Source organism: Anabas testudineus, chromosome 2 (assembly GCF_900324465.2).
Source record: "Anabas testudineus chromosome 2, fAnaTes1.2, whole genome shotgun sequence".
In the NCBI taxonomy this organism is placed as follows: domain Eukaryota; kingdom Metazoa; phylum Chordata; class Actinopteri; order Anabantiformes; family Anabantidae; genus Anabas; species Anabas testudineus.
The window spans coordinates 6,181,822-6,193,571 of record NC_046611.1 but is presented as its reverse complement, the minus strand read 5'-3'; the positions used below and the strand labels follow the sequence as shown (position 1 = coordinate 6,193,571).

The following is an 11,750-nucleotide window of genomic DNA, read 5'->3' as shown; positions in this document are numbered from 1 at the left end:
CAGGCCCACTGCTCCACGTGCTTCCTGCAGCCCTACACAGTACATCCACACCACCAACCCCCCCAATCGCTGCTTACCCACTTTACAAATTCAGTTTGTCTTTGACAATTAAACTAGTAATCTGATGCACTTTGTAGTTCGTTTTAGATGAAAACATCTGTCTCTTCACACAAACACCTTCACAGAACTTTTAATTACTGGACAAATCCATGAGGTTAAACCTGGTCACACTGTTAAAATCACGTCACTACATGGCCGCTTGTTTAGTTGTTTGTTATATTATTGATCCACTTTCTAACTCTGTGTTCTGAGAAACCTTTTGCATCATGTTCGCTACCTGTTAATGAATCACACCTATTGTTTTTCCAAAGCTTGTGAAGTTATTTTTGAAGCAACATTAGATATATATATATGTGACCTTTAGAATCACGGTGTGTCTCTGGAGATTTCTGGTTCAGTTTTCAGACGTTTCAGGTTGAACTGAAAGGAGTCATTTCCTGGATTCAGGGTGAAAGAAAGTTAATCTTATGATGTGCCGAAATTGAACAAAAAGAAGGTTTTCCCCCAAAGATGACACATGGTCACCTGTAAAGTAAAGGTGACTCATACTGCAAGGTGCCAGACATCACATTTAGATTCACATTTATTTATTAGCACCTTTTATCAATGTTGGAAGCAGAAATTGTTCAAATGTTCTCTCTGCACTAAGTTTAGTATTGAACTAAGTATAAATATCTGTAGTCTAACACTGAATTAAATAGACTCTAGCTTTCATGTGATATGTGCAAAGGTTCACACATAACCACAAGTGCACAAATGCATGTTTGCCAATATTGAGAATTACGTCTAAAGGTGACTTTTACAGTCAAATTCAGTGATGCTAGAGTTCACGATGTAGAAAAGCTAACGTTTAACATCTACTGACACCAGCCAAAATCCACAGTAAACATTTCTGTTAGCCAAAAAGCTAATTGTCAAATCTACTTCCTCGGCCAGATGTTAGCATTAAAGTTAAGAACCTAAACTTTTTACATTTTATTATAACTCTACTCAACTAAAAATACCAGTTGAGTTAATTTCTAGCCTTTCATCTTTTTTTTGTTTTGCTAGTACTGCAGTGTAGATTAGTCAGATCACACTTATGACTACAACTGAAATATCTCAAGACCCATCACATGTGCCATGACATTTAATACAGAGATCTGTAGTCCAGAAAGGATGCGCACTACTGACCTTACTGATGTCCTGACTTTTACCTATTATCACCAGAAGGTCAACGGTTTACTGTAAAATATCTAAATATCTTTACAGACTTTGATGGATTCCAGATGATGAATCCTTAGGACTTTGACTTGACTTTGTTTATAAAGTGTGTTTTTGATTGTTGGATGGGTGAATTTGAAATCTGGTTCTGGTTTAACTGTAACTTCTCTCTATTTAATACTGCATAAAAGTACTAATCTATTGATGCAGATTAAATACTTTAAAGATAATATCTTGATGTATATAGAAAAAGAAGAAATCATTTTAAAATAGAAAACTTTTTTTTAACAAAACAGTCCGAGCTTGAGTCACAAGTTCAGATCTTCCACTGTAAAACAACTTCCATGTCTTTGTTTTTATATATGGTTACGTGACATGTGGTTTAATTCTACTTCCTGTTCATCACTCGACAGTCTGTCAGCTCCCTGATGCACATCAGAGACTGTGCCCAAGAAAAAGAGCGGCTTCACTCAAATGCAACAGAAAGCAGAGAACAGAGATGCAAGAACATTTGCCAATGTACATAATCACTTTTACAAGAGGTATTTGCACCGGATGTGTGCACAAAGATTGATACCTGTGCAGGAAGCAAAACTATTACCTATAAATGTGCTCACACACACACACACACACATACTGAGCTTTGGTGGTGGTTTCTCATGTAAGAAATTTCACTTCTGTCTTATTACAGCATGAGTTATGGGAAATAAAAATCACAAAATGGAGTCACCTTTTACTTACGACAGTCAGAAAAAAGAAATCTGTGACAGTTTTACAGATTTGATCATTTTAACATTTTAAAGATAAAGACAAATAATTCCCACAGTTGTGATTATTGTACATCAAAGGACAAAGCACGCTAGACCCAGCATGAATTAGACCAAACTTAGAGTGTGACATATCAGAAGCTGTGGGTTCTAGTTTTGAAATGAATAACATGAACTTTCTGATTTTAATCAATACTTAATGTCACTTGGCAGATTGATCTAAGACCACAGTCATCACATGTCATTCTCATAAATAGCTGTTTCCTGGTCAAAGAGTACAGAATCCAGATCTGTTGTGGTCCTGGATCTTCCTGCGCAGCAGAGACCTTGGATAGAGATAAGGTGAGAGGAGTTGTATTATTTTCTTGTGGTGTTTTAAATCTGTTTTTAACTCTTTGACCTCTTATGTTTCCAGAACACGGTCTGCAGACTGCAGACCTATCTGACCCTGAAGAATCAGTCAACTCCTGTCTGCACAGATACGTAACAATCAAGTCTCACCTTTACAAACCACCTCTGGTGTCACACATATGGATATGATTATGAAGACAAACACCACAACTCCAACAACACGGTACACAAGGGGACATATTCCTGCAAGATACAGTGGACATTTGCATCAGCATCAAAGAAGAAAAAATAACTTTTAAGTTTTGTAGCATTATTTTATAAGTTTATATATTAAATGTAAGACTCCTACCTGGTTCCAAAACAGAAGTGGTGTCCTTGATATTACCTGAAAAACATTCGTTGATCATGTTAGATACAGTTCTGCTGTGCAGAAATGATCCTAGGTGACCTTTGTTACTATGACTCATGCTGCTTTTAGTATGAGTCATTTGATACTGACGTGTGTCCCTACTTTGTGTCTTCATTTAAAATGTTGCACTGTGTTTTGATTAATGTTTTTTTTTTTTGACAGCTACAGGGATATGCATGTACAGTACAGAAAGGATGAGGCTTGTCATTACATCTTTTCATGGTGCAGCTGTGACCCTCAAACTACAAATTCAGGTCAGTGAGTCAACTATGTGGTTAAAGCACTTGACTGCTTTTGGTTTTGTGCAACCTGAAATAAATTCCTCTAAATAAACATGTTAAGGTTTATTAAATGTAGCTCATTCATTAAGATACGTTTTAGAAGAAAGTTGCTGAGGTTGCAATGATGCCAACCTCATCTTTGAAGGAGACTCAGTATGAGTTTACATAGCACAGGCTCCAGTCGTCACACTGCTGCTAGTTTTTATTATCACAAGGTGATCATCAGTTTTAGAAAAATATTAGGAAAATTAAGCAGTTGGACCACATTTGTATAATTTTAAATTGTTGGTTTAAAAAAAGTACAGCTTTATTTTCCATTAATCGTCAACACACTGTTTATAAAAATCATTAGTAAAAAGTATTAGTATATATCAACATACAACCTTCACACAACTTCACATTTAGTCAGTTTAGAAATAGTTGATGTTTAACCTCCCTTAGTTTTAAAATGTTGATTGTATTGTTTAACTTTTTCCAAAATATAAGTTAAATTCACTCTGTGTTGGTTTTGATTCTGAGCTGTTGATTTTTTGTGTGTGTCCACTAATGTTTATGTGTATGTTTCATGTGCTCTTGATCTGTGATGACATATAAAACGTCATCACATTCACTGATAATCGGAAAACATAATTTATTGACTAATTATTTAAACAAAAAAAAATGTGAAAACGTAAATAAAAGTTAACAAACCCTGATCAGACTGAGAAATGTACAAAGAATAAACGACAACTTACTATCAGCATTCAGAATGAGGACGAGTGTCGCCAAGACAGACACATGAACGATGGTCAGACAGTTAGATCTCATGGTGGAAACACCTGAAGAACCAGTTATCCACTTGTCTAAACATCTAATACTGTAGGGGTGCTTTTTATCTCAGTAGATGACATGTGGTTACCTGTGCTTCCTGCTTTTTGATCACAGTGGTCTCTGCTGTGTGTACCCCCGTTAGAGTTCATGCTGTCAAGGAAACTGTACTCAACATACACAACAATGCTCAAAAAAGGACATTTACAGTAACTGATATACAGGAAGTACATCAGGAAGTGTGAGCAGTGATGAAACATGAAAAGATATCGGTGAAACTGGTGAAAAACTGGTTAGAATTTTATGAAACCACTACTGCAACAGCACAAAGTCAGAATTTCAATATAAACAGTGAGTGTGTTACACAAAACAGCTAAATAAAGACAAATAGTTTAGAAAACCTCTAGAAAAAACGTCAATTTCTTAGCTTTGTGCTGCTTCTGACCTTTTCTCGTTCTGCAAATCATAAAAGTGCATCAGATTTAGTTTACAGTATTTGATATTAGCCTTAATATCATGAGTTTTAACTTGACAGATTTCAAAGCACATATTCCGTCATTACGCATTTTCATAAACAGAAATCGTAGGTGATTCGTGGTCAGAAGGTTCTGGGTTCGGGTCTGTTGTGGTCCTGGATCCTCCTGCGCAGTGGACACCTAGGATAAAAATAAAGTGAGATCATTTCCTGTTTTTTCAGTTTCAATATGACGTATATGTATTTTTTTTTTTGCATTGTCTGCAGATCCTGGAAAATCAGTCAACTACTGTATGCAACAATCAAGATGTCTCACCTTTACACTCTTGTTTTGATGCAACACAGATTATTGCCACTATGAGGAAAAACCCAATCATTCCAACAACACGGTTCACATAATGCCACAAAGAGTCCTGAGTCGGGTTCTCTGCAGGAGAGTAAAGAATTTAAGTCAGCATGATTTTATTCAACACCTGTCTTATGAAAGTAAAAAATGTATGTGAGACAACAATCCCACCGCAAAAGAGTGGATTGAGATCTGACCTAGTTCCAAAATCCATGCCATTGTGGTTGGCTCAACATGATCTGAAACACATGCAGATTGTACTGCAAAACAGTTGATAGCTTCAGTGTGATAATGAATAGTGGGTTGAAAGGGTTGAAAATTCATCATGCAATGTCTGTAAGAAATATTTTCCCTAATCATTACAGTCCAGTATAGAGACAACATCATTCGGTGCAGAAACAACTCACTATAAAAAGACATATTAACATTCACAATAAATTAAGTTATGGAAAAGTGTGATATTCCAAAATATTATATAATGTAAAGTGTAAAGTTTACATTTACTTACTTGTTCTATCCGTCCATGTAGCAGTGGTCAGCTCTCTATTATCTACAAAACAACACAGATGTCTGAGATGTAAAAGGGAATTATGGACATGTAATGGCAGAAATATTTAATAGTTTTAAATAAAACCCAAATGCAGCTTTTTTTTGTTTGTTTGTTTGTTTGTTTGTTTGTTTTGTTGCTATTCAGCAGGTGTTTAAAACACAACTTGTTTTATCCAAACAACTTTTTCTTGGGTCAGAACTTTCCAATTCAGATGTGTTAAGTGAATTAAGAACTCACCGTGAACAGAGACGTTGATAGTGTGACTTACAGTGCCTCCAATTTGACATCTATACAGTCCTGAGTCACTACTAAGAATGTTTTTGAAAACCAATAATGAAATCCCTTCTAAATGTTTTAACGTTATCCAGTCTGTTTTAATGTGGCTGCCGCTGCTGATGTCCACAGGAACTGCAGTTTTCTCAAGTTTGTACCAAGAGACTTTTGGTGAATCGTTGCAGGAAACAACTGTGCAGTTAATCCTGAGTTCTAGTCCAACGACGGCTTTGAAAACTGTGTTGCGTCGAACTTTAATTTTTGTTTCACAATTTAAATCTTCACCTACAGGAGAAAAATAATGACAAACACATGAAGATTACAAATGAGAAAATAAATTAATTCAGCCTTTTTAGATAATAACATGCACAAGCTCCGTCAGACCATCTGAATCACTTTAAACCAGCCTTTTAATAACTTTACACCAACATTAATGAATTAGATAACAGAAAATTTAATTGGTTTTTTTGCTGCAACTGTAAAGATGAAGCTGAAAAGTCATCAGAATCTAGAAGTAAAGAAAAGAAGTTGATGACTCAGACATTACACTACTACCGGGCGGTATTTAGGCTAGTCTTTAACATTTATCTCTCAATATATATTTACATTTTACATATTGGACAACCAACAAATACACTAAAATCTGCATTATAGCATCAACACCTAATTTACTTGAACAACTTAACAGCCATTTGTGTTAAATTATTCTAGGTTTTCATGATTCAGTTGTTTCACTTTTTTATTACTTAAACTGATTAATTTCAGTTTGGTTTTAATGGTTCACAGTTGGGTTTTTGGGTGTTTCAACAAGAACATACTCCACTATACATCTGTCATTAATGTATTTATGATTTGTGTTCAAAATATTTTCCCTATTTGTAACCTTTAACATATTAATATTCATAAACACATTAGCTAGCAAAAGATAGTAACCACGCCCTGCTCAGATTGAGAGTGAGCATTTACAGAGAATAAATATAATAACTTACTATCAGCATCCAGAGTGAGGACAAGTGTCGCCAAGACGAACACAAGAATGATGGTCAGACAGTTAGATCTCATGGTGGAAACACTTGATAATCAGCTATTTGCACCTAAAAAACTGCTCTCATAATGGAGTCCTGCTCTTTCTCAGAGTAAATGACATGGTCAATTGCATTTCCTGGTTTTGATTGTGATGGTCTTTGTATGTCTGTTTTACCCCTGTTTCACATCATTGCACAAAAAAGGGAAGAAAAAATGAACTTTACATCTCTGCTCTCACTTGTACGAGATTAGTGAAAGTCTGAAATATCATCAAACAACCTTCACACAACTTCACATTTAGTCAGTTTAGAAATCATTCATGTTAAAACTTCCTTGGTTTTAAAATGTTGATGTTGAGGTCTATTTGAAACATTTTCACCAATAATTGGAAAACAATTTATTTATTATTTTATTTATTTTTAACATTTATTTACTAACTATTTAACAAAACAAATGTAAAACGTATCTAACAGTTAACAAACCCTGATCAGACTGAGAAATGTACAAAGAATAAACAATAACTTACTATCAACATCCAGAGTTAGGACGAGTGTCGCCAAGACGAACACATGAACGATGGTCAGACAGTTAGATCTCATGGTGCAAACACCTAAAGAACCAGTTATTTATAAACATCTAAGATGTATGTGTACTCTATCACAGTAAATGACGTGGTTATCTGTGCTTCCTGTTTTTTGATTACAGTGGTCTCTGCTGTGTGTGTTTAACCCACCTTAGAGTTCATGCGGTGAATTCTCAAAAAAGACAAATACCAGGTTTACAATGTAGGGAGATTTTAAAGTTTGAGGATTTCTGATTAAACATTTCTGCTTCAATGGTGTTTTTTCAGTCATAAAACACGAGAAAATATCAGTGAAACTGGTTAGAATTTTATTAAACCACAACAGCACCAAGTCAGAATTTCAACTTTAACAGTGGGTGTGTTGTACAAAACATCCAAACCAAGACAAGTAGTTTTCTGGAAAAAAATGCCATTTTCTACGCTCTGTGCTGCTTTCCATCGCTTCTTATACAGCAAATCATAAAAATGTAATACATCAGAGTAAGTTTACAGTCTTTGATATTAATCACAGCCTTAATATCAGAGTTTTTATGTGACAGTTTTCAAAGCACAGACTCAGTCATCACATGTCATTCTCATAAATGGCTGCTTCGTGGTCAGAAGCTTCAGGGTTCGGATCTGTTGTGGTTCTGGATCCTCCTGCACAGTGGACACCTAGGATAAAAATAAAGTGAGATCAGTTTCTGTTTCATCAGTTTCATTATAATTTTTACAATTTCATATCTGTTTTCCCTTTTTTGTTTGTCAGGTGACCCCTTATCTTTACAGCAGGAGGTCTGTAGATGCTGAAGAATCACTTGACCACTTATGTAACGATCCTAAATCTCACCTTCACATGCTTTCATTAGTGCAATAGATATCGATGTCACTACGATCACAAACACAATGACTCCAGCAGCACTGTACACATAATGCCACAAAGAATCCTGAGTCACGTTCTCTACAGGAGAGTAAAGAACATTTAAGTCAGCATGATTTTATGCAACCTGTCTTATAAAAGTGAGAAATGTATGTGAGACAACAATCCCACCGCAAAAGAGTGGATTAAAATCTGACCTGGTGCCAGAGTCCATGTCATTGTGGTGGACTCAACATGATCTGAAACGCATTCAAATTGTTCATTTAATACAAAAAAGCTGACAGATTCAGTGTGCTAATAAATAGTGAAAAGTTGTAAATGAATGAGTCAGTGACTGTAATAATTATATTTCCCAGTTATCACAGTCCAGTATAGAAACAGTCCTTCAGGACATGAATGACACTCACCATAAACATAGACGTTGATAGTGTGACTCACACTGCCTCCACTCTGACAAAGATACTGTCCTGTGTCACTACTGAGAATGTTTTTGAAAATCAGTGATGAAATCCCTCTAAAATGTTTTAACGTTATCCAGTCTGTTTTAATGTGGCTCCGACTGCTGATGTTCACAGCAACAGCAGTTCTTTTAAGTTTATACCAGGAGACTGTTTGTGAATCGTTACAGAAAACAACTGTGCAGTTAATCCTGAGTTCTTGTCCAACGACGGCTTCGTAAACTCTGTTGCGACGAACTTTGATTTCTGTTTCACAATTTAAATCTTAACCTAAACGAGAAAAATAACGTCAAACACATGCAGATTACAATTGAGAAAATAAATTCAGACTTTTTAGATAATGACAAATTTTCATTAGTGTATGTGAGATTTTAAACACAGGCTTCATCATTTCAATTCAATTATATTTTGTGTAGATGGCACCAAATCACATCAGAATTTTTCTCAATGGACATTGCAGTGTTTAAAGTTTAAGACTTTGCAAAATATAACTATAGTATTATATAAAAAACCCAACAACCCATCTTGAGCAGCACTAGGCCACAGTGGAGAAGAAAAACGTCCTTTAGAGGAAGACACCTCCAACAGAACCAGGCTCAGGGTGGGCGGCTATCAGCCTCGGTTGGGGTGAATGGGTGGGAGCTGGTTGAGGAGCTTGATAGCCAAAGGCTCTGTTGCTTTTGTTGCATGTTGTTCTTTTCTCTGTCCTCTTTCCTCTCACTCTGACTGGTCGAAGCAGATGGCCGCCCACCCTGAACCTGGTTCTATTGAAACTTTCTTCCGTTTAGGGGAGTTTTTCCTCTCCACTGTCGCCTGGTGCTGCTCAAGTAGGTTGTTGGGTTTTCTAAACCTTAAACTCTGTAAAGTGCCTTGAGATGACTTTTGTTGTGACTTGTGTTGCTTTTTAAAATAACTGAACTGAGTTTAATTAAACTGAAACTGAAAATTAATCAGAATGGGGAAGTAGAGATAACAAGATTGGGAGAAGACAAAATAGCTGCACCACTGGTATTAATGCTGACACTTACAGTTTAAATCATTACTCTGTTGTTGTACTACACAGTAGGTTAGTGTTTACCACTGTTCCAGCAACCAACAACACATACTCTTTCTTTTTAATGCTGCACTGTTAGTATAATCTACGGCCTACTGTTCACTTGCTTTAAATTCATATATGACTTATAATAAGTATATTTTAAATGTTATCACTGTTTATAATCTTTAAAATCAGTAAACATCTCTTATCTGATTTATTGGTTGTGTGCTCCAAAAAACAAGGACAGTAACCACACCCTGCTCAGACTGAGAGATGTACAAAGAATAAACGATAACTTACCATCAGCATTCAGAGTGAGGATGACGGTCACCAAGACGGACACATGAACGATGGTCAGACGGTTAGATCTCATGGTGGAAACACTTGAAAACATTATACACGTCTATGAAGCAGCTCTAATAATGTAGTTGTGCTCTTCATCGCAGTAAATGACATGTGGTCATTTGTACTTCCTGTTACGTTATTATGGTGGTATATGGTGGGGGTATCCTGTTAGTTTGTGCTGTGAAGGGAAATACACTTAAAATACACATCAATAATACTGTGTGTGTCAAAGTAGGGGAAAGAGTGTTGTAAGAAGACACTGAATAACACACTGGGCTCTATTTTAAGTGTTTGCCAAACAGCTTTATGCAGTTTTCCTTAGCACGGGTCTTTGTTTTAGTTTGGTTTTTGCACCAGTGTGGCAAAAGAAGCATATACTAAAAAAAGTTATGGCAGAAATGTACCCTATGTACACGACACCACAAGAACAGAGGACTGTGGGCTTTGTAGTCTTACCCCCACTTGTATCTAAGAGGATGAGGTCGGTGTGATTAAAAATAATTGAAATATTACAAAAAAGGTGTACAGAGTGAATTTGTTGGGGGCTATGTCACGGTTTCGGCCTGGCACCCGGCCAGCCTTGGATTTTCCCCTCTCTCTCTGGACTCCGCCCACCAGCAACTTCTCTCCCTCTGTTCCCAGTAATCACCTGCATATTGGCTCCACCTGAGTCCCCCTCAGCTTACAAAACCTCTCCTCAGTCCTCTTCCCAGTGTCAGTTCGTCGTCATTACCCTGCTTGCTCTCAACCTGCTCCTGTTTGTCCTCCTCAGCCCAGTTTGCTTCCCCCTGGATCCTCTGGACTTTGGACATTGGTTACTTGTTTTCAGTGAGTTGTTTTCCGGCCACTGTACTTTGGTTTCTTGGTTGTTACTTTGTTCCCTGCCATTTTGGTAGTTTTATGATGTCACTTTGTCTTCGTGTTTTCAGCCTCCCTTTGTAGTGTCTGTTGACACCCCCCTTAGTTCCCTGTTTTGTGTGTTTTTCGGTGAGTAAATCTAGTTTTCAGTTCCTACCGGCCCTGTCCCCTTCCCTTAACTGTGACGACAGACTATTTTCAGCAGTTCATCACTCTACTCATTTGTTGTGTTCTAGTCAAGAACGCTGTCTGTTTGAGTGATTTTAAATTTTATTTAAAACTACAGATAATGAAGAAACATGTCAACCAGTGCAACAGTGTGACTAATAAAGAGCTTTTAATAGTATTTGAACAGTGGAGCTTTGTGTCACCGAAAAACAAACTGCAGCCAATCAGACTTTGAACTTACAGACAGTAAGATGACATTTTTGTAATTAGCAATGTTAAATGGTTTGATATTAATCTATAACCCAAAGTACTTTATTCATCGTTGTTGATGGGTTGCAGGACACACACATTACAGTTTAGCTGCTATCTGAAGCACTGGGGCAACTTGGGGCTCAGTGATTTGACCAAGAGCACTTCACCATAAAGGGGAAGAGTCTGGGTTAGAGCCACCAACCCTGCTAATGGATCCATGTCTGTTTTGGCCCGGCATTTTCTTGCACATGGGACTCCTAGGGTTAGACATCAGATAATAACTGTTACTATCCTCGGCTATCTTCTGAGCAGGAGGTCTGCAGACTGCAGAGCTGAAGATCAACTACTGTATGAAACAATTTCAATTTATTTGTACAGCACTTTTTACAATTGACATTGTCACAAAGCAGCTTTACACAACCAAAGAACAGTACATGAACAGTGAATGTGTAAGAATCAGATTGTCCCTGATGAGCAAGCCAAGGACGATGTTGGCAAGGAAAAAATCCTTGAGAAGCCATCAGGAAGAAACCTTGAGAGGAACCAGACTCAACAGGGAACCCATCCTCATGGGTGATTACACTCTGTGTAGGCAGCAGGCAGTCCAGTATAAAAGTTAATGTCTTTTAAGTTAATGTGGAGT

At 36.9% G+C, this 11,750-nt stretch overlaps 1 long non-coding RNA gene across 1 annotated transcript; it reads left to right on the top strand.

The window, feature by feature from the left end:
* The first annotated feature begins 2,297 nt into the window (after positions 1 to 2,297).
* Positions 2,298 to 5,278, top strand: LOC113163154. Its single transcript, XR_003298878.1, has 4 exons — positions 2,298 to 2,372; positions 2,446 to 2,604; positions 2,953 to 3,044; positions 4,621 to 5,278. It is a non-coding gene; the product is annotated as an uncharacterized LOC113163154 (long non-coding RNA).
* Positions 5,279 to 11,750: the final 6,472 nt, after the last annotated feature.